This window comes from Notechis scutatus, chromosome 2, assembly GCF_049901735.1.
Source record: "Notechis scutatus isolate UNSWTSFEM ecotype Mainland chromosome 2, rNotScu1.2, whole genome shotgun sequence".
Lineage (NCBI taxonomy): Eukaryota > Metazoa > Chordata > Lepidosauria > Squamata > Elapidae > Notechis > Notechis scutatus.
The window spans coordinates 266,996,699-267,016,685 of record NC_142010.1 but is presented as its reverse complement, the minus strand read 5'-3'; the positions used below and the strand labels follow the sequence as shown (position 1 = coordinate 267,016,685).

Here is a 19,987-nt window from a genome sequence, read left to right as displayed (position 1 = left end):
TTTCAGCGTTGTGGAATGTTGCCAAAAACAGAAATCTCCAATTAGAACAGAAACCAATTGAAGTATCGGAAAAAACCAACCAAAGTTCACAGAGCTTCAAGGAGGACTCAGAGACTATTGAACTACATTGCTTCCTGCAAAGGTTTCATCATCTTGGCCTGACTTTTATCCCTTAGGGGAGGGGCAATCACCTCTCAGCCTTACTCCCGAGTCGCCCCTTTTATTTCAGCTGCCTACCAGCTCTGTGCACATGTGCACTGGGAACAGGCTCCCCTTGTTCCTCTTCCTCGCTGCTACCAGACTCCGAAGGCTCCGGAGTCAGCACCCCATTCCCAGGTGGTCCTGGCCCCATCTCTGCATTGGATACAGGACCCTCGTCCGAGCCCTCTCCAGACTCCCGGACTGGTCCCCGTTCTTCCTCGCTGTCCAACTCCGCTGCTGCCTGTACCGGCTGCCGGCGAACCACAACAGTTGGAAGTTCACAAAAGGGCATCACATGACCCCAGGACATTGCGACCGTCATAAATATGAGCCAGTTGCCAAGCCTCCCAATTTGGATCACGTGATTAGAGGGAGGCTGCGAGTATGAAAAACGGCCCTAAGTCCATTTTTTCCTGTGTTGTTTTGACTTGAAAGGGTCACAAAATCAATGATTGCAAGTTGAAGGCTACCTGTATAGATACAGTCTGGGAACTATTAAGGAGGAGCTGTCTTCACCCTCTTTCTCTCACACAAGCCAAACTTCTCTTTGCCCTCTGGGAAGCAGCCCCTCCCTTCCTGGGAATCCAGGCTACATTCCACCACACTACTGCGCGCAGCAGCAGCAGAATTGGGTCAGACTCCTCTGCTCATTCTCTGCCAGAGGAAACTTCTGCTTGGTTCCACGTTGCAACTCGATGGACTCCATACCCCCTTGGCTTGGGTTCTTCGACCCTCAAAAGTTCTGCTTCTTAATAAACCAACATTTTGGTCCATCAATGCCAGGAGGAAGAAGACACGAGGGAGACGATGGCATCCCACCCGTGTCCATCTCCATCTTCCACAGTTCAGTCAGGATGATTGGCAGAGGAGGCAGGGCCCATGGTTCCCTTCCGTCTCGGTCTAGGTGGCCTTCTGGACTTCAGCTACAAGGAGGACGTCAACTTTGACCGATGTATTTTGACTTGCTTGGGACTTCAAGGAGCCACAAATCTCTCTCTCTCTCTTTTTTTTTTAACAAGCACACTCTCAATTTCCAGGTGTGTCCATCAGCTCCAGCAGAAAGAGTGTGTGTCTGTGTGTGTGCCACACAAACGACAACAAGCTGTTGGACCTGAATCTCATAAAACCCCAAGTTTACAGTTCAGTTGTGGACACCCAGGCCTTTGAGGGGACCTTCCTTCAAAAAAACCTGGGTGGATCCCCAACGCAGGAAGCCTTGATCCGGGGATCTTCGAGTCAGGAGTGGCCATTGGGAAAGAGCGATTTACGTACTACTGCAAATGGAGGAAGATCAAGCTAATGAAGGAACATCTGCAGCTTGGCTAAATTTAGATTTGCTGGATGCACTAAATGCACCAAATTTAATTCCCGTGGCTGTAAATATTTATTTATGTTCATGAGGGAGACACCCAGAGAGAAACAGGGCTGGTGAACTCCGATAATTCATTTGCTTTGAAAAATTGGATTTCAGCATCTTCTTGAAAAGTCCAGCACGGCCCAGAATAAACCGCAGGATCTCTTGCTGCCTCGATGCGTGACTCCTGCTGCTCCAGCCGAACCCCAGATCACCCAAAGACCATCCTCGGGGGTGATTCGAAGACTTCTGGAAAGAGGTTACAGATTTCTAGCTTTCTATCCCTTCCACCTTGGTGTATCTTTCTAAGACTGAGAAACAAGGCTGGACCAGAGGTGGCATTCAGCTTTCAGCTTCCTCCTCTCTGGGGCAGCCCCTCCCTCCAATATTGGGAAGGCTGCTCTCCTGTCTCCCCTGGTCCTTCTCTTCCCTAGACCAGCCAGGCCCGGTTCCTGCCACCGTCCACCGTCTGTTTGACCCTCCCGTCCCCTCTTCTCTCCCCTCTTTCTAGAACCTCAACTTCTTTCCTACATTTATGGTGACCAAAACTGGAGAACCTGGGATGGAGGAGACGGTTCCCCAGAGCCCTGGGAAGGAAGGCTGAGGCCTGAGGGAGGGTCTGTGCACCAGCCATGCCCAAGGAGAGCCCCGTCCCAGCCTGCAGCCACAGCAGCAGCCCACGGGGGATGCCTCCGACACACGGCCCGGCCTATGACCCCTCCCTCGGATCCAAAGCATCTTCTCTGGGCATCCTGCTGCGATCCCTTTCCCATCCCTGCTTGGTCCGAGATTCTCTGCCAGCGCATGAAATGGGACCCCTTCCCCCAAACCCCCCGCGGCTTGGCGTTAAGCCGGATTAGCCTCAGCTGAGCTGGAAAACCTCCAAGCTTTACACACACACACACACACACACACACACACACACACACACACAAATGCACACGCACACAGAGGCTGTCCATAAGGCAGTTGCCCCTCCTCAAGAGGAGAACACTCACACTCAGCTCTAAGGAAGCTGCCAGATCTGGCTGGGTTTTGGGTGGGGGGAGTCAGGCACCCCCTCCCTTCTACAACCGGCCGGTAGTATTATTTGTCAGACATGAGTGATCAAGTTCCTTCCTTCCTTCCTTCCACCTTCCCTTCCTTCCTTCCTTCCTTCCTTCCTTCCTTCCTTCCTTCCTTCCTTCCTTCCTTCCTTCCTTCCTTCCTTCCCTTCTTTTCTTCCTTCCTTCCTTTCCTTCCTCCCTTCCACTTCCCTTTTCTGTTCCTTCCTTCCCTCCCTCCTTGCACCCCATTCCTTCCTTCCTTCCATCCATTCTGCCTTTCATTCATTCATCTTTCCTACCTTCCCCTTCCTTCCTTCCTTTCCTTCCTCCCTTCCCCTTCCCTTCCTTTCTTCCTTTCCTCCCCCACTCCCTCCCTTCCTTCCTTCCATCCATTCTGCCTTTCATCAATCTATCCTTCCCTTCCTCTCCCTTCCACTTTCCCTTCCTTTCCTCTTTCTTCCTTAATTTCCTTCTTCCTTCCACCTCCTTTCCTTCCTTCTTTCGCCTCCCGCACCCACCTTTCTTCCATCCATTCTGCCTTTCACCCTTCCTTCCTTCCTTCCTTCCTTCCTTCCTTCCTTCCTTCCTTCCTTCCTTCCTTTCCTTCCTCCCTTCCCCTTCCCTTCCTTTCTTCCTTTCCTCCACCACCCCCTTCCTTCCTTCCTTCCTTCCTCCCTCCCTCCCTCCCGCCGGACAAGTGCAACTTATCAGGAAGTGCTGCCTGTTTGCCCCAGCAGAGCCACCCCCTGACAAGGGCTCTATTGGCTCCATCAAGCTGCTGCCCCAGGAGGGGCTCCTTCCTTCTGCCCCCTCCCCTTGATTGGCTTTCACGGCTCCCTCCCTCCAGTGCAGGAAGAAACACCCCCGCACCCCCCGCATGCTGGGTTGGAGGGCCAGGAAAACTGCTCAGCCTAGAAAGACATCAAGAGGGATCCCAAGGAGGGAGTTTTGGCTAGTTTGGCTCTAGGACTACCTGGAGGACGGTGTTTCTCAGCCTTGAGCCCTTGAAGATGGGTGGACGTCAACTCCCAGAATTCCCCAGCCAGTCATGCTGGACAAATGGTTGTCCAGTCTATTTTTGAAAATCTCCAGTGATACAGAATATCGGATTTCCTAGGGACCTTGGAGGTCTTCTAGTCCACCCCCCTGCTCAGGCAGGAAACCCTATACCACTTCAGACAAAGGGTTGTCCAACCTCTTCTTTAAAATCTCCAGTGTTGGAACCCCAAGCCTCCATTGTCCTCCCGGTCTGGAAATTCCTCCTTTAGTTCTAGGTTGCTTCTCTCCTTGATTAGTTTCCATCCGTTGCTTCTTGTCCTGCTTTGGAGAAGAGCTTGACTGCCTCTACTTTGGGGTGCCCTGCAAATATTGGAATAATGCTATGTCACCCCTGGTTCTTCTTTTCATTAGACTAGACATACCCAATTCCTGCAACCGTTCTTCATCAGTTTTAGCCTCCAGTCCCCTAATCCTTTTTGTTTACAGATTAACGGAGTTGGAAGGGACCTTGTAGGTCATCTAGTCCAACCTCCCACCCGAACAGGAGACAGTACCTACCCCATTTCTGACAGGTGGCAGTCCAGTCTCTTCTTGAAAGCCTCCAGGGATGAAGCTTCCACAACTTCTAAAGGCAACTTCTGTTCCATGGGTTGATTGTTCTCACTGTCAGAAAATTCCTCCTTATTTCCAGGTTGAATCTCTCCTTGTTCAGTTTCCATGCATTCTTCCTTGTCTGGCCTTCAGGTGCCTTGGAGAATAACTTGACCCCTTCCTCTTTTGGGGGGCAGCCCCTCAAATGTTGGAAGGCTGCTCTTCTGTCTCCCCTGGCCCTTCTCTTCCCTAGACTAGCCTGGCCCAGTTCCTGCAACCATTCATTGTATATTTTAGTCTCCAGTCCCCTCATCCTCCTGGTTGCTCTTCTCTGCACTCTGCACAGAGTCTCAACCTCTTTCCTACACCGTGGCTACCAAAATTGGGGGTTTTGTATGGCAGGTGCCAGTCTGAATGCAGTCTTCCAAGGGTGCCCTTAATACCCAGGCCTTATAAAGGTGGTATTAACACTTCACCTGATTCTTGATTCTGTCCCTCTGTCCCTCTGCACATCGGAAACTTTTAGATAGCTGGCTGGCTGGAGAATTCTGGGAGTTGAAGTCCACACAACTTCGAGTTTCCTTCCCTCCTTCCTTCTTTCTTGTTTCCATTTCTTCCCTTCCTCCATCCCTTCTTTCCTTCCTCCCTCCTCTTCCCCTCCCTTCTTCATTTCCATTTTTTCCTTTGTCCTTCCTTCTTTTCCTTTCTTTATTTTCATTTCCTCCGTTTTTCCTTTCTTTTATTTCCCTCTTTTATTTCCTTTCCTTTCTTCCTTTCATCCTCCCTTCCTTTCATCCATCTCTTTCCACTTTTGACTGTATGACTGTAACTTTGTCGCTTGTATCCTTACAATTTATATGGACTGTTTCCTAGTATGATTCGATTGCTTATTGTACCCTCTGACTATCATTAAGTGTTGCACCTGATGATTCTTGACTCTTGACAAATGTCTCTTTTATGTGCACTGAGAGCATTTGCACCAAGACAAATTCCTTGTGTGTCCAATCACACCTGGCCAATAAAGTATTCTATTCTTTCTTTCCTTCTTTCTTTCTATTTCTTTCTATCTATCTATCTATCTATCTATCTATCTATCTATCTATCTATCTATCTATCTATCTATCTATCTATCTAATCTCTCTCTCTCTCTCTCTATCTGTCTATCTATCTATCTATCTATCTATCTATCTATCTATCTATCTATCTATCTATCTATCTATCTATCATCTCTATCTATCTATCATCTATCTATCTATCTATCTATCTATCTATCTATCTATCTATCTATCTATCTATCTAATCTCTCTCTCTCTTATCTATGTCTGTCTGTCTGTCTGTCTGTCTGTCTGTCTATCTATCTATCTATCTATCTATCTATCTATCTATCTATCTATCTATCTATCTAATCTCTCTCTCTCTCTTATCTATGTCTGTCTGTCTGTCTGTCTGTCTGTCTGTCTATCTATCTATCTATCTATCTATCTATCTATCTATCTATCTATCTAATTTAATTGCTGATTGTACCCTAGGACTATTATTAAATGTTGAACCTGATGATTCTTGATTCTTGATGAATGTATCTTTTCTTTTATGCGCACTGAGAGCATTTGCACCAAAGACAAATTCCTTGTGTGTCCAGTCACACTTGGCCAATAAAGAATTCTATCTATCTATTCTTTCCTTCCCTTTCCCTCTTTCCTTTCCTTTCCTTTCCTTTCCTTTCTTCTTTCACCTCCTATCTCCCATAAAAAGTGACTGGTTGCTTTACTGGCAACGAAGAACCCCTGGCAGTGCCAGGCCCACCCCATGCCAGCCTGTGTACCCATCACCCGCCACGAAAGGGAGCCAGGAGCTAAGAAGCAGGATCGGAAACGTGCACTCTAGGTTTCCGCTCTTTCCCTTTTCCAAAGCCTCCTCTGGAACCAGGATCCTCATCCACTTGGCTGCCACCCAGACCATAATGCACCACCCAACAGGAGGCCTCCTTCTCCCCCACCCCCCCAATTTCCCCTCCTGCAAAATTGAGTTCAGAGGCGACCCCTTTTTCTCGCCTTTCCTTTCTGTTCTAAGCGTCAGCAAACATCACCCATGCGGACCGTGAAGAAGAGGCTTCGGGGACCGGCACATCATTCAGGGGTGTGGGGTGGGGTGGGGGCTAAGAAGGGAAGCTGGGGATGCTGGGAAATGTAGTCCCACACTCTCAGGAAGACTGTCCCTCTCCTCTCCTCTCCTAAGTGCTGGGAAAGAAGCTTTCCTGCCCCTTTTCTGCTGGGGTCCTATTTTTTATTTTCATTTTTTATTTTATTTTCCAGCAGAGTCCTATTTTTTTCTTCTTCATCTCCCCCCCCCCCCCCAGTCATTTCTGGCAGGCCAGGCAGCCGTTGCAGCTGTCCGCTTTGCCCTGGGCTGGAGAAGCAGCGGGAAGGGCTGGAGAATATTTATGTCTCGGGCAGACTGGATCCCTTGCTCTATTAAGCACGGTTTAAATCATCCCTGCGCCCCCCACCCGCCCACCCCCAGGGCCTTGGGGTAGGCACCAGCCATTAAGCACCCCATTAGCTCGCATTTACAAATCTGCAAAAGGCTGCAACTGCCCATCTCAGGCCGCCAAGGGGGAAGGGGGGGAGGAAGAGAGGCAGGAACACAGCCGCCTCCATCTCAGCCCCCAGGCGCTCTTGTGGACCAATCACACACACACACACGCACACACACACACAGGGCTGGAGCTTTCCTTCCACCCAAGAGGAAGGGGCTAGCCCACTCCCTCACAGCCACACTTCACTGGAAACGCTGCCCCACATCCCAAAATTCATCTCAATAAGGGGCCTCCAATTTCTCCAATTTTCGTAACTTTATGACTTGTGGACTTCAATTCCCAGAATTCCTCGGTCAGCATGGCTAGCTGAGGAATTCTGGGAGTAGAAGTCCACAAGTCGTAAAGTTGCCAGGATTGGAGAGCCCTGATCAAACTATCTTCTGCATTGTCTGATGTTCAATAATGCAGTTCAGGGCTCTTGGTGTTCTTTGAGATGGGCTGTTGTCCCGCAAACATGGGGTCACCAGGGACAGAAGGGAAGACTTTTTTAAAAAAAAGAATAATAATTTATGCATAGCATTATTATCAAATCCAAACATGCTAGAAGATTCCTTAAGAGTTGGTCTCCCAACACATCATCTGTCAGAGAGGATGCTCTGACAACTCAGTTCAAATCGTTTGTGTGAGAAAATGAGGGTGAAGACAGCTCCTTCCTAATAATTCCCAGAATACATGCTTTATGGAAGCGTTAGCATCCTTTAGTTGGGCAAGATCCTGTCTATGGGTGAGAAACAATAAAGAAATTGCTAGAAAGAATCACAATGTGTCTTTCTTGGTTTTGGAACCTTCCTTCCCTCTTTCTTTCTTTCCTTTCTTTCCTTCCTTCCTTCCCTCCCTTCCCTCCTTCCTTCCTTCCTTCCCCTTCCTTCAGCAGATTTCCAGAAGACAGAGCCTGCATTCCAGAGGAGCAAGAGACAATTCAATTCAGATAATGTATGTGAGAGTCCTCCCTAATAGGTCCCAGAGCATATCTTTAAGGATGCAACTTGTCTGCTTTATTCTCACAAGATTCTGTCTGTAGACGAGGAGGAACAATAAAGGAATCGGCTTATGGAAGAACCTCATGGTGCCTTTCTTGGTTTGGGGAGCCTGACAGGGATGGAGGAATTCGTGTGAGAGAAAGCGGGTGAAGCTGGCTCCTCCCTAACAGTCCCCAGAGTCCCCTTATGGGGATGTTTACATGCTTCAGTCTGGCAAAATTCTGTCTGCAGGTGAAGAACCATAAAGGAATCTACTTAGAAGAACCTCAACGTGGCTTTCTTGGTTTTGGGATCCTGACAGGGATGGATACATCTAAAAGAAGAAGGAACAAAGACTTCCAGTTCTCAACAACCATTTATTCCAGAAAGCAAAATAATGCCCGTGTCTCTTACCAGGGGGAACATGAATGGAGGTGAATCCTGTCTTCATGAGTTAGTTGACCCCTGCTTAGACCGCTGGATCAACTTCTGCTGACCTTCTCGCTTCTGGCTGCAGCCCCTCCACCAACAGAGAGTTTGGCATGAGATGAAAGGCCCTTCAAAGCCCTCCCTCCCCTCCTCTTCTTTTCGCTCGGGGCCACAAATCCAGCCGAGCTCGTCCATTAGCGCGAGAGAAAGACGTTTTGTCAGATCTCCGATGAGACACATGACTAATTTTGCAATATTAATTTGCCTCGGCATATTAGAAGGACTTAATTGTGTCCCTCCGGATCGTCTTATGACGGCAGTTACCTTGTAGGCACCGCGTAATGGTAATTGCCATTGTTAGCGGAGTTGTGTGTGCTGTGAAAACAAGAGGGATCAAGGAAGACTCGGCTTGACACGAGGAAAGGCGATTGGGGAGGATGCTAGGACGGTTGCAACACGGCAAGAGGAAAAGAATGGGAGAAATCAGGGCCTGCCCGGTTGTCTTTTAAACCTAAAAGCACAGCTGGGGCACCTCCAGGTGCACCTTCAATGCTCAGAAACAGAAGAGGAAGGAACTCATTCCGAAGGTCTATGGATGCCCTCAGTCACCCAGGTCACGTTTGCCCCAAGGAGAACTGAAGAAGCTGCTTGGAGGAGAAGAGAATCATTTTCAAAGGGGGAAAAAAATAAGAAAGTCTACTTGCCTTTTGGAAAAAGCACCATTGGGATGTGAATTCACTTCAAAGCAGGGCAGTTGGCATTACTGGCGGTCCTTCACTTATGGCCACAATTGGGAATAGAACTTCTCAGAAGTGAGAATTTGGTGTCGATTTTGCATCCCCCTTTTTTTGGGCCTTGGTTGATTGGTCATGTGTTGTTGTTTTTTCAGGGTTGCCGTAACTTTGAACAGTTACTAAAGAAATTGTTGTAATGGCTACCTATAGTCAAAGCACCTGATTGGAGAAAGAAAGAGAAGGCAGGCAGGCAGGCAGAAAAAGAAAGAAAGAAAGAAAGAAAGAAAGAAAGAAAGAAAGAAAGAAAGAAAGAAAGAAAGAAAGAAGAAAGAAAGAAGGAAGGAAGGAAGGAAGGAAGGAAGGAAGGAAGGAAGGAAGGAAGGAAGGAAGAAAGGAAGGAAGGAAGGAAGGAAGGAGAGAATGGGAGAATGGGAAGAGAAAAAAGAAGAGAGAAAGAGGGAAAGAGAAAGAAAGGAAGGAAGGAAGAAGAGAATAGGAGAGAGAAGAGAAGAAAAAAAAGAAAAAATGAAAGAAGGAAGGAAGGAAGGGAAGGGAAAGGGGAATTCTGGGAGTTGAAGTCCACAGGTCTTACAGTTGCCAGGTTGAACTCTGCTCTAAGGAGAACTTCCCTTTCCAGCTTGGTGCTGAAGCATATGGAGAAGGACCTTCCCCATCACAGGTCTCTCTTGCTGTGGTGGCCTGAAGACCAAGGACCATCCCTCTCTCTTGCATCCCTCCCCTCTCCACGACATCTTAAACCCCAGGCCACCTGGAACCTGCACTTGAGAAACAAGGCTGCCTCCAGAAGTTGTGTGTGCTCCAACCCTGGAAGTTTTGAAGAAGAGCCTGGACAGCCATTTGTCTGGAACGGTCTAGGTCAGGGGTGTCCAACCTTGGCAATTTAAGACTTGTGGACTTCAACTCCCAGAGTTCCTCAGCCAGCTTTGCTGGCTGAGGAACTCTGGGAGTTGAAGTCCACAAGTCTTAAAGTTGCCAAGGTTGGACACCCTGATCTAGGTTCTCCTGCTCGAGCAGGAGAATGGATTAGAAGACCTCCAAGGTCCCTTCCAACTCTTGTTACTCTCTGCCAGCTAAAGTGGCCCATAAGAGAAAAAAAACAATCCAACCTTCGTGCAGTAAGACGGTATCTTTATGGCGCAAAGGAAATATGAAATATTCAGAACATTTTAGGTCCTCTCCTCTGGTGGGATCATAAGCCTGAAAAAGTGGTCGAAAGTGAGCATGCAAAACTACTGTGGGACTTCCGAAGTACAGACTGACAAAGTTTTGGAACACAACACCCCGGATATCAAGATTGTGGAGAAGAAAAAAGTGTGGATCGTCAGCATTGCCATACCTGGTGACAGCAGAATCGACGAGAAACAACTTGAAAAAGTCACCAGGTATCAGGACTTGAGAATCGAACTGCAGAGACTCTGGCATAAACCAGGGCAGGTGGTTCCAGTCGTCCCCGGCACACTGGGTGCTGCTGTGCCTAAAGACCTAGGCAAGCCCTTAAAAACCATTGGTGCTGACAAGATCACCCTTGGTCAGCTGCAGAAGGCCACCTTGCTGGGATCTGCTCGCATAATCCGGCAATACATCACGCAGTCCTAAACACTTGGGAAGTGTTCGACTAGTGATTTGTGATACAAAACCCAGCATAGTTATCTCGTTTGCTGTGTACACTGTTGTTTTTTCGATAATAATAATATTAATTATAATATAATAATAATAACAACAATAAAAATAACAATCCTCCATTCCCCCAGTTCGACCCTCACTCTGTCAAGGACCTTGGAGTACTCATATCAAACGACATAAGTGCCAGAGCTTATTGTAACAGCATTGCCAAAAAGGCATTAAGAGTTGTAAATCTAATCTTAAGAAGCTTCTCCTCTGCAAATATTGAATTGCTAACTAGAACACACAAAACTTTTGCTAGACCAATTCTCAACTACAGCTCATCAGTCTGGAATCTGCACTGTATATCAGACCTTAATGCAACAGAGCGAGTCCAGAAGTATTTCACGAGTAGAGTACTACATTCCTCTGCTCGCAACAGAATAATCCTACACCACCAAGCTTGAAAGTTTGGGCTTGGACAATCCAGAACTACGCCGCCTACGGTTGGACCTAAGCGTAGTACACAAAATGATCTGCTACAATGTCCCACCAGTCAATGACTACTTCAGCTTCAACTGCAACAACACAAGAGCAATACAACAGATACAAACTCAATGTTAACCGCTCCAAACTCGATTGCCGAAAGTACGGCTTCAGCCACAGAGTGATCAATGCCTGGAATGCACTACCTGACTCTGTAGTTACATCCTCTAACCACCCACCCACTCCTTCAACTTCAAACTATCCACTATTGACCTCACCCCATTCTGTAAGGGCTGTGCATAAGGGCACCATCATGCCTCCCATCCCTGTCCTATTGTTCCTGTTTATTCGTACCTATTTCCTTACTCATGTTTATACTTATTCCTATTACCTTGTAAGCGATTGACAAATCAAATAAATAAAAATAAATAAAAAATAAAGGAAGGAAGGAAAGAAGGAAGGAAGGGGGAGGAACGAGAATAGGGAAGGGGAAGGAAGGAAGGAAGGAAGGAAGGAAGGAAGGAAGGAAGGAAGGAAGGAAGGAAGGAAGGAAGGAAGGAAGGAAGGAAGGAAGGATGGGTGAAAGGCAGAATGGATGGAAGAAAGGTGGGTGCGGGAGGAAAGGAAAGAAGGAAGGAAAGGAGGTGGAAGGGAAGAAGGAAATTAAGGAAGAAAGAGGGAAGGAAGGGAAAGTGGAAGGGAGAGGAATGGAAGGATAGATTGATGAAAGGCAGAATGGATGGAAGGAAGGAAGGAAGGGGGTGGGGGAGGAAAGGAAGAAAGGAAGGGAAGGGGGAAGGGAGGAAGGAAAGGAAGGAAGGGAGGGGGAAGGAAGGAAAGATGAATGAATGAATGGCAGAATGGATGGAAGGAAATAAGGAATGGGGTTGAAGGAGGGAGGGAGGGAAGGAAGGAACAGAAAAGGGAAGTGGAAGGAAAGAAGGAAAGTAAGGAAGAAAGGAAGGAAGGGAAGGTGGAAGGAAGGAAGGAAGGAAGGAAGGAAGGAAGGAAGGAAGGAAGGAAGGAAGGAAGGAAGGAAGGAAGGAAGGAAGGAAGGAGAGAAAAGAATGGAGGGAGAAGAGAAAAAAGTGAGGAAGCAGAAAGAAGGAAGGAAAGGAGAGAATATCCATTCCTAAGAGGTCTGTAAGGGACGTGCATAAGTGCACCATCGTGCCTATTGTCCCCATTTATTCCTACCTATTTCCTGTATTCTTACTCATAATTATTCTTATACCTATCATCTTGTAAGTGATTGACAAATCAAATAAATAAATAAAAGAAAAAAGAAAAGAAGGAAGGAAAGAAGGAAGGAAGGGGGAAGGAGGGAGAACAGAGAAGGAAGGAGGGAAGGAAGGAAGGAAAGAAAGGGAGAGAATACGCATTCCTAAGAGGTCTTTAAGGGGCGTGCATAAGGGCACCATCGTGCCTCCCGTCCCCATTTATTCCTATCTATTTCCTGTATTCTTACTCATGTTTATACATATCCCTATTATCTTGTACGAGATTGACAAATCAAATCTAAAACAAAAACTGTCTCTAGAATGCTATTCCCTCCCTTCACCTCCCCTCCACCCCATTTCAAAAAAGGAGGCTTTAAAGAAAGATTTCCTGCTGGTCTTAAGCCAACTTGAGATGGAGTTTGCAATTCCAGCATCAAAACAGAGGGGAAAGGAAGAGCTCAAACCGTGTTCAGAAGAAGCTGCAAAAGGATCCTCTCTGGAGAACTTGGGATGAGTCATGCTGAGCCCACCTCCCCTCCCAGCAGCCATTCCCTCAGCACCCATTGAGATCATTGCCAGAATTGGAGAACAACATTGGCATTTGTGAGTCAACAACCCCGTGCCACTCATGCCATCCCTTCGTCATCATCAGAGAGAGAGAGAGAGAGAGAGAGAGAGAGAGAGAGAGAGAGAGAGCAAAAACAGAACCCGATTCACTTCAAGGCTATTGGATATGCCTGCTTTTCCCGATGCCAACTCCAAAATGTACGCTTGGCAGCCTCTGTCGGAGTGAAAAAAAAGCCATCCAGAATGCCCCCCACCCACCCAGGAATGAGGGGAATAATATGACATTCTGTCAAGTCTACTCCACTTACGTTTTTTTCAAAAATAGGGGTATAAAATTCCCATCCTTTGCAGCCCAGCTGGGAAAGACGGCGAGAACGATTTTAAAAAGCTGGAAATGCTTCGTGTGTTAAGGAAGACCAATTTTGCTCTTTAAAGTCACACGGGCAGAGAAAGATTTAAGGCAGAGGTCCCCAAACTTGGCAACTTTAAGACTTGGGACTTCAACGCCCAGAATTCTCCAGCCAGCTATGCTGGCTGGAGAATTCTGGGCATTGAAGTCCCCAAGTCTTAAAGTTGCCAAGTTTGGGGACCCCTGATTTAACCATTTCAATGCAGACTTCAGGGCACCGCAGCCTGGCCGAAACCTCTCCAGCCTCGGTGTCCTCACAGGCATCTATGTCAACTCAACACTCAGCAAAGTTCCTGTTGGCTGCCCTTGACCTTCACCACTCTGGCAGCCCACCCACTTGATAGATCTGGCCAGCAGCGTCTCCCCCACCAAGGAACAGCCAGAGGGTGCCCAAAAACAAGGTCCAGAGCCGCACAGCCTTGAAAATAAACCACGCCGTAGCCAAAAGAGCTAGGTCACCAGGTAACCTCTGAACACTCACCGCTCGGATGTCCTCACTGGCAGGGTCCCGCTGAAGAGGCACATCCAATTCCTCCCAGCTTCTCCACACTCGGCGTCTTCTGGGCCCTTCTCCTTGACAACCGGGGCTATCTGTCAAGAGAAAAATGCACGGGTCACCCCAGACGAAGCTTTCCCGGAGAGAATAACAGAATGCCAGAGCTGGACGGGGCCTCAGAGATCTTCTAGTCCAGTCCAAGCAGAAAACCCTATTCCATTTCAGACAAACGGCTGCCCAATCTCTTCTTGAAAGCCATCCAGTGATGGATCACCCACAATTTCAGGAGGGAAGCTGTGGCCCGGATCAATTAACAGGACAACAGAATACCACAGTTGGAAGGGACCTTGGAGGTCTTCTAGTCCAACCCTGGCTCAAGCAGAAGACCTTATACCATTCCAGATAAATGGCTGTCCCGTCTCTTCTTAAAATCCTCCATGATGCAAGTCGTTCCACTGGATAATTGTGTTGATTGTGAGGAAATTTCTCCTTAATTTTAAGCTGAACCTCTCTTTAATGATCAGAAGAACAAATAACAGAGTTGGAAGGGACCTTAGAGGTCTTCTAGTCCAACCTCCCACTGAAGAGGGACCTTATGCCATTCCAGACAACTGGCTGTCCAGCCTCTTACTGAGAACCTCCAGTGATGGAGCACCTGCAACTTCTGGAGTCCAGCTGTTCCACTGGTTAATTGTGCTCACCAATGGTGGGATTCAAATTTTTTTAGTACCGGTTCTGTGGGCTCGGCTTGGTGGGTGTGGCAGTGGAAGGAGAGTGTAAAATCACCAGTCAAAGGTGGTATTTGCCAATTCTCCGAACTACTCAAAATTTCCACTCCTGGTTCTCCAGGACTGGTCAGAACCGGCTAAAATCCCACCTCTGGTGCTCACCCTGAGGAAATTCATCCTTAATTCCTGGTTGCTTCTCTCCTTGATTAGTTTCCATCTGTTGCTTCTTCTCCTGCTTTCTAGTGCTTGGGAAAATAAGTTGAACCCCCTCTTCTTTGGGGCAGCCGCTCAAATATCATGTCACCCCTAGTTTTCTTTTCATTACACCAGACATGCCCAATTCCAGCAACCATTCATCCTTAGGTTTGAACCTCCAGACCCCTAATCCTCTTTGTTGCTCTTCTCTGCACTCTTTCCAGAGCCTCAGCATCTTTTTATATTATAGAGCAAGGGTCTTCAAAGTTGACAGCTTGAAGGCTTGTGGATTCAAGTCCCAGAATTCCTCCTCCAGTCATGCTAGCTCAGGAATTCTGGGAGTTGAAGTCCACAAGTCTTAAACTTGCTAAGTTTGAAGACCCTTAGCTTAAAGCAGAGGTCTCAAACTTGGCAACTTTAAGACTTGAGGACTTCAATTCCCAGAATTCCTCCTCCAGTCATGTTAGCTCAGGAATTCTGGGAGTTGAAGTCCACAAGTCTTAAACTTGCTAAGTTTGAAGACCCTTAGCTTAGCAGAGGTCTCAAACTTGGCAACTTTAAGACTTGAGGACTTCAACTCCCAGAATTCCTCCTCCAGTCATGTTAGCTCAGGAATTCTGGGAGTCGAAGTCCACAAGTCTTAAACTTGCTAAGTTTGAAGACCCTTAACTTAAAGCAGAGGTCTCAAACTTGGCAACTTTAAGACTTCAGGACTTCAACTCCAGAATTCCTCCTCCAGTCATGTTAGCTCAGGAATTCTGGGAGTCGAAGTCCACAAGTCTTAAACTTGCTAAGTTTGAAGACCCTTAGCTTAAAGCAGAGGTCTCAAACTTGGCAACTTTAAGACTTGAGGACTTCAACTCCCAGAATTCCTCCTCCAGTCATGTTAGCTCAGGAATTCTGGGAGTTGAAGTCCTCAAGTCTTAAAGTTGCCAAGTTTGGGGACCCCTGGCTTAAAGGATGGATCATCGGCTGAGGCCCCGGAAAGAGGGCAGAGAAGAACAACAAAGATGGTCAGGGGGCTGGAGGCTAAATCATACAAGGGTCTTCAAACTTGGCAAGTTTAAGGCTTGTGGACTTCAACTCCCAGAATTCCTGAGCTAACACGACTGGAGGAGGAATTCTGGGAGTTGAAGTCCACAAGTCTTAAAGCTGTCAAGTTTGAAAACCCATGTTGTAGAAAACAAAACTGCATGCAGACCCCCAAGTATGGTCTTACTAAGACTTTATAAAGTGACACTAACACTTCATGTGATCTTGATTCTATCCCTCTGTTAATGCAGCCTAGGATTGTGTTGGCTTTTTTGGCAGCTGCCAAGATTAATATATGTCTTTTTTCACAACTCTCTTTCCATACTTAGTAAGTTCCTGTTATCCTATATAATGCCGAAGTAAAATTTACAATGCCTAGGGAAACATATAACATATTAAAATAACACAGACGTTTCCTATTTCGCCTAAAACACACCAGGCATCCTATAGATTTCCTAGGCGTTGTAGACACGGCCAGCTTTTCACAAAATTGCCGGAAACATATATTGGGAGGGTGTTTACAGAAAGAGGTTTGTGGGGGGGGGGAAGCAGGAACGGTCTTTCTCCCTTATTCCTCTTCTAGAGGTTGTAACCGTTTTCCTAAGCTTCATTTCCTTTTTGCAATAAACCCTGTCAGGTTTTTGTGGCTGATCTTCACAATTAGATTTACGGCCAGGATTGTAAAGAGATTTTCCCACCCAAAAGGAGGACTGTGGGATACCGTCAGGAGGAACACAACCTGCATTCTTAGCTTGCATGCTTTCATCGTGTGTTGTGGTTCGCGGTCGGATGGCAGCGGAATCAGACAGTGGGGAAGAACGGGGACCAGTCAGGCAGTCTGGAGAGGACTCGGACGAGGGTCCTGCATCCAGAAATGGGGCCAGGATCATCTGGGAGTGGGGTGCTGCCTCTGGAGCCTTCGGAGTCTGGCAGCAGCGAGGAAGAGGAGCCAGGGGAGCCTGTTCCCAGTGCGCGTGTGCACAGAGCTGCTAGAAGGCGAGAGCAGCTGAAACAAAAGGGGTGACTCGAGAGTAAGGCTGGGAGGTAATTGCCCCTCCCCTAAGGGATAAAGGACAGGCAAAGGTGACAAAACCTTTGCAGGAAGCAAAGTCATTTGCTCAGTTCAAGGATTAATCCTTGAAGCTCTGTGTGGACTTTGTGCTTCGGTTGGTTTTTTATAATTCATTTGGCACTTTAGTTGTTGGCAGCAATTCAAAGGAGAGAAAGGTGGGTGCTTATCTCGAGGGACTGTTTGGGACTCATTACCGGCTGGGAATGCACATAATTCCCAGCGTTGAAATAAAATAAGAGTTGTTTGGACTAAGCGAGTGCTTAATTACGGTCTCAGGAAGCCTTGGTCAGACATCGTGCTTTTGTTCGGGCTTAAAAAGTATGTGGTAGAGCAGAGGTCTCCAAATTTGGCAACTTTAAGACTTGGGGACTTCAACTTCAACAGCTTTGCTGGATGAGGAATTCTGGGAATTGAAGTCCCCAAGTCTTAAAGTTGCCAAATTTGGAGACGCCTGTAGTATAGTTACAAAAAGGAGTAAACTGATTGCTTGCATTTAACGGTTGTTTGAAGTTACAACTGCTCTGTAAAAAAAAAAAAAAGTGACTTGTGTTCGGTCCTCACACTTATGACCGTTCTCAAAATTCAGGTGCTTCAGGCAATCGGCATGTATTTAGGACGGTTGAAGAATCCCAGGATCCCCACTTGGGACAAGCAAGAAACAACCAGGCCAGTTAGATTCACTTAACAACTTTGCGACTTCATTTACAACGGCCGGAATTCGCTGAACAATCATGGCAAAAAGAAAAAAAAAGTTGTAAAATTGGGATCAACTCACAACAATTGTCCCGCTTAACAAAACAGAGATCCTGTTCCCAATTGTGGTTGCAAACCGAGGACAATCTCTATGTCAACTCATCAAACATATCTAGGCCTGTTTTAGTAGTTGCCATTTTAAAAAGTGGGGGGGGGGAAGCAAATCTGGAAGAGCAGCCAAGTCAATGGGGGAAGCCAGGTTCACTTAACAACTGGGTAACTAATTTCACAACTGCAGTGATTCACTTAACGACAGTGGCAAGAAAGGATGCAAAGTGGCCAAAAATGTCACCTCGCAATTGTCTAGCTTAGCGAGAGAAGCGTTGGGCCCAATTGTGGTTGTAAGTCAAGGACTCCTCTAACTGTATCTGCTAACTTTTTATTTTATTCTTTTTATTTTATTCTTTTATTTTATTTTTTATATTTTCTTTCTCTCCTCTCTCTCTTTCTCTCATCAATGAATACTTCAGCTTCAACCATAACAACACAAGAGCAAAGAATAGATACAAACTCAAGGTTAACCGCACCAAACTTGATTGCAGGAAATACGACTTCAGCCACAGAGCGGTCAATGTCTGAATTTCCTGGTTGAGAGAGCGATAAAGCCACAGAAGAACCTGCCTCTAGAAATTGTGGCTGCTCCATCCTGGGAGGTTTTCAAGAAAAGATTGGACAGCCATTCATCCAGAATGTTATAGCAGCTGCTTCTGAAACGGGGTTGGACTAGAAGACCTCTGAGTTTCCTTCCCACTTGATTGTTCTGTATTCTGAGATCCAGATTCAAAATAAGGAGGAATTTCCTGGCCGTGAGAGATGTTGAAAAAATAATGTGGGGTTTCACGAGCCAGAATAGTGCAAGAACCAATTTTTTTTTTCTAATGAAACCCAGACATCCTGAGAGAAAAGAGACTCATTTTATTCCCAAGAACAAAGAGATTTCTCCTTGGTGTAAGTTCAGGGATGTGATTCATGTACCTTGCTGGGTTTTAACCTGTGCCCTTCCTTTGCAGATGTGCAGTTGGAGATGTTCCTGATTTTGGACTTTGATCCAGATGTGTGTGTGTGACATTTGGAAAGGAAGATCCAGCAGGAGCAGGGGGTTGGACTAGAAGACCTCCAAGATCCCCCCCAACTCTGCTATTCTGTTAATCTCCCTCATACATGTAGATCCTTCCACCTCTGAGGTCTCTCCTTACCCTGGGAGGGGTTCCTGCCTCCCCATGGAGCCAGTGAGGTGCTAAAACAGGGGTCCCCCAACCTTGGCAACTTTAAGAGTGGTGGACTTCAACTCCCAGAAAGCTGGCTGAGGAATTCTGGGAGTTGAAGTCCACAAGTCTTCAAGTTGCCAGGTTTGGAGACCTCTGTGCTAAAGTGTGTGTGTGTGGGGGGGGAGATTAGAGGCCTTTTAACTTCTATCAGAGCTATGAAGCCATGGAAGTTTCTGCCTCCAGAAGACGTAGATGCTCCATCACTGGAGGCTTTCAACAAAAGTTTGGACAACCATTTGTCTGGAATGGTATACAGCAGGTGTCTAACCTTGGCCACTTTAAGACTTGTGGACTTCAACTCCCAGAATTCCTCAGCCAGCAAAGCTGGCTGAGGAATTCTGGGAGTTGAAGTCCACAAGTCTTAAAGTGCCAAGGTTGGACACCCTGGTATACAGTCTTCTGCCTTGAGCAGTGAGTTGGACCAGAAGGCCACCGAGATTCCTTCCAGCCGTAGGATTCCATATTTTTTGCACAGGACATCCCAAATTTGGCTGACCCTTCCCACAACCCCATTTCACCGAGCACCTTTCTCCACCTCTGGTGGCCTTGGAAACCAAATTAACTGAGCCAACCACTTCTCGTGAGGACAGTCCACGGCTCAACCCTCTGAAGGTCTCGTGTGTTCTCCAGTTACTCCTTCGCCAGCTCCACCCTTCCCAGTTTCCAACCTTCTCCCGCCTCTCCCATCAGTTCCTGCATGGATGCCAACACCAACAATCCCAACGATGCTTTTTCCAGAGGCAACTGGACTTGATGGTTTTGCCTTGAAAACCAGTGGTGGGATGACATTTTTTGTGGGCGTGGCTCGGTGGGTGTGGCAGGGGAAAGGATGCGGCAAAAGCCCCCTTCCCTCCCCACCCCACTAACCTGCTTTCCAGCTCCATGCTCCTGCGCAGGGCAACAAAAAGAGACCCAGCCCGATCGGCTGTGGGCGTGGCTTGGTGGGCATGGTGTTCTGTGGGCATGGTTTGTGGGCATAGCTTGTGGGCGTGGCAGGGGAAGGATATACTGCAAACTCCCCCTTCCCTCCCCACCGCACTGACCTGCTTTCCAGCTCCATTCTACTGTGCAGGGCAACCAAAGGAGACCCAGCCGATCAGCTGGGACTCAATGGGAGGCAGAGAAGAGGCGGGATTGGCCGGTTCTCCCAACTACTCAACATTTTCACTACCGGTTCTCCAGAACTGGTCAGAACCTGCTGAATGCCACCTTTGTTGAAGATGTTTCAC

At 47.3% G+C, this 19,987-nt stretch overlaps 1 protein-coding gene across 3 annotated transcripts in view; it reads right to left on the bottom strand.

The window, feature by feature from the left end:
* The window catches only part of CNTFR (ciliary neurotrophic factor receptor), a 367,691-nt gene that overhangs the window by 261,462 nt on the left and 86,242 nt on the right, over positions 1-19,987 (bottom strand). For all 3 annotated transcript variants that reach the window (XM_087958761.1, XM_087958762.1, XM_087958764.1), the window contains exon 2: positions 13,696-13,805. The gene's annotated coding sequence lies outside the window, so the exon portion shown is untranslated. The remainder of the gene's footprint in view (positions 1-13,695; positions 13,806-19,987) is intronic.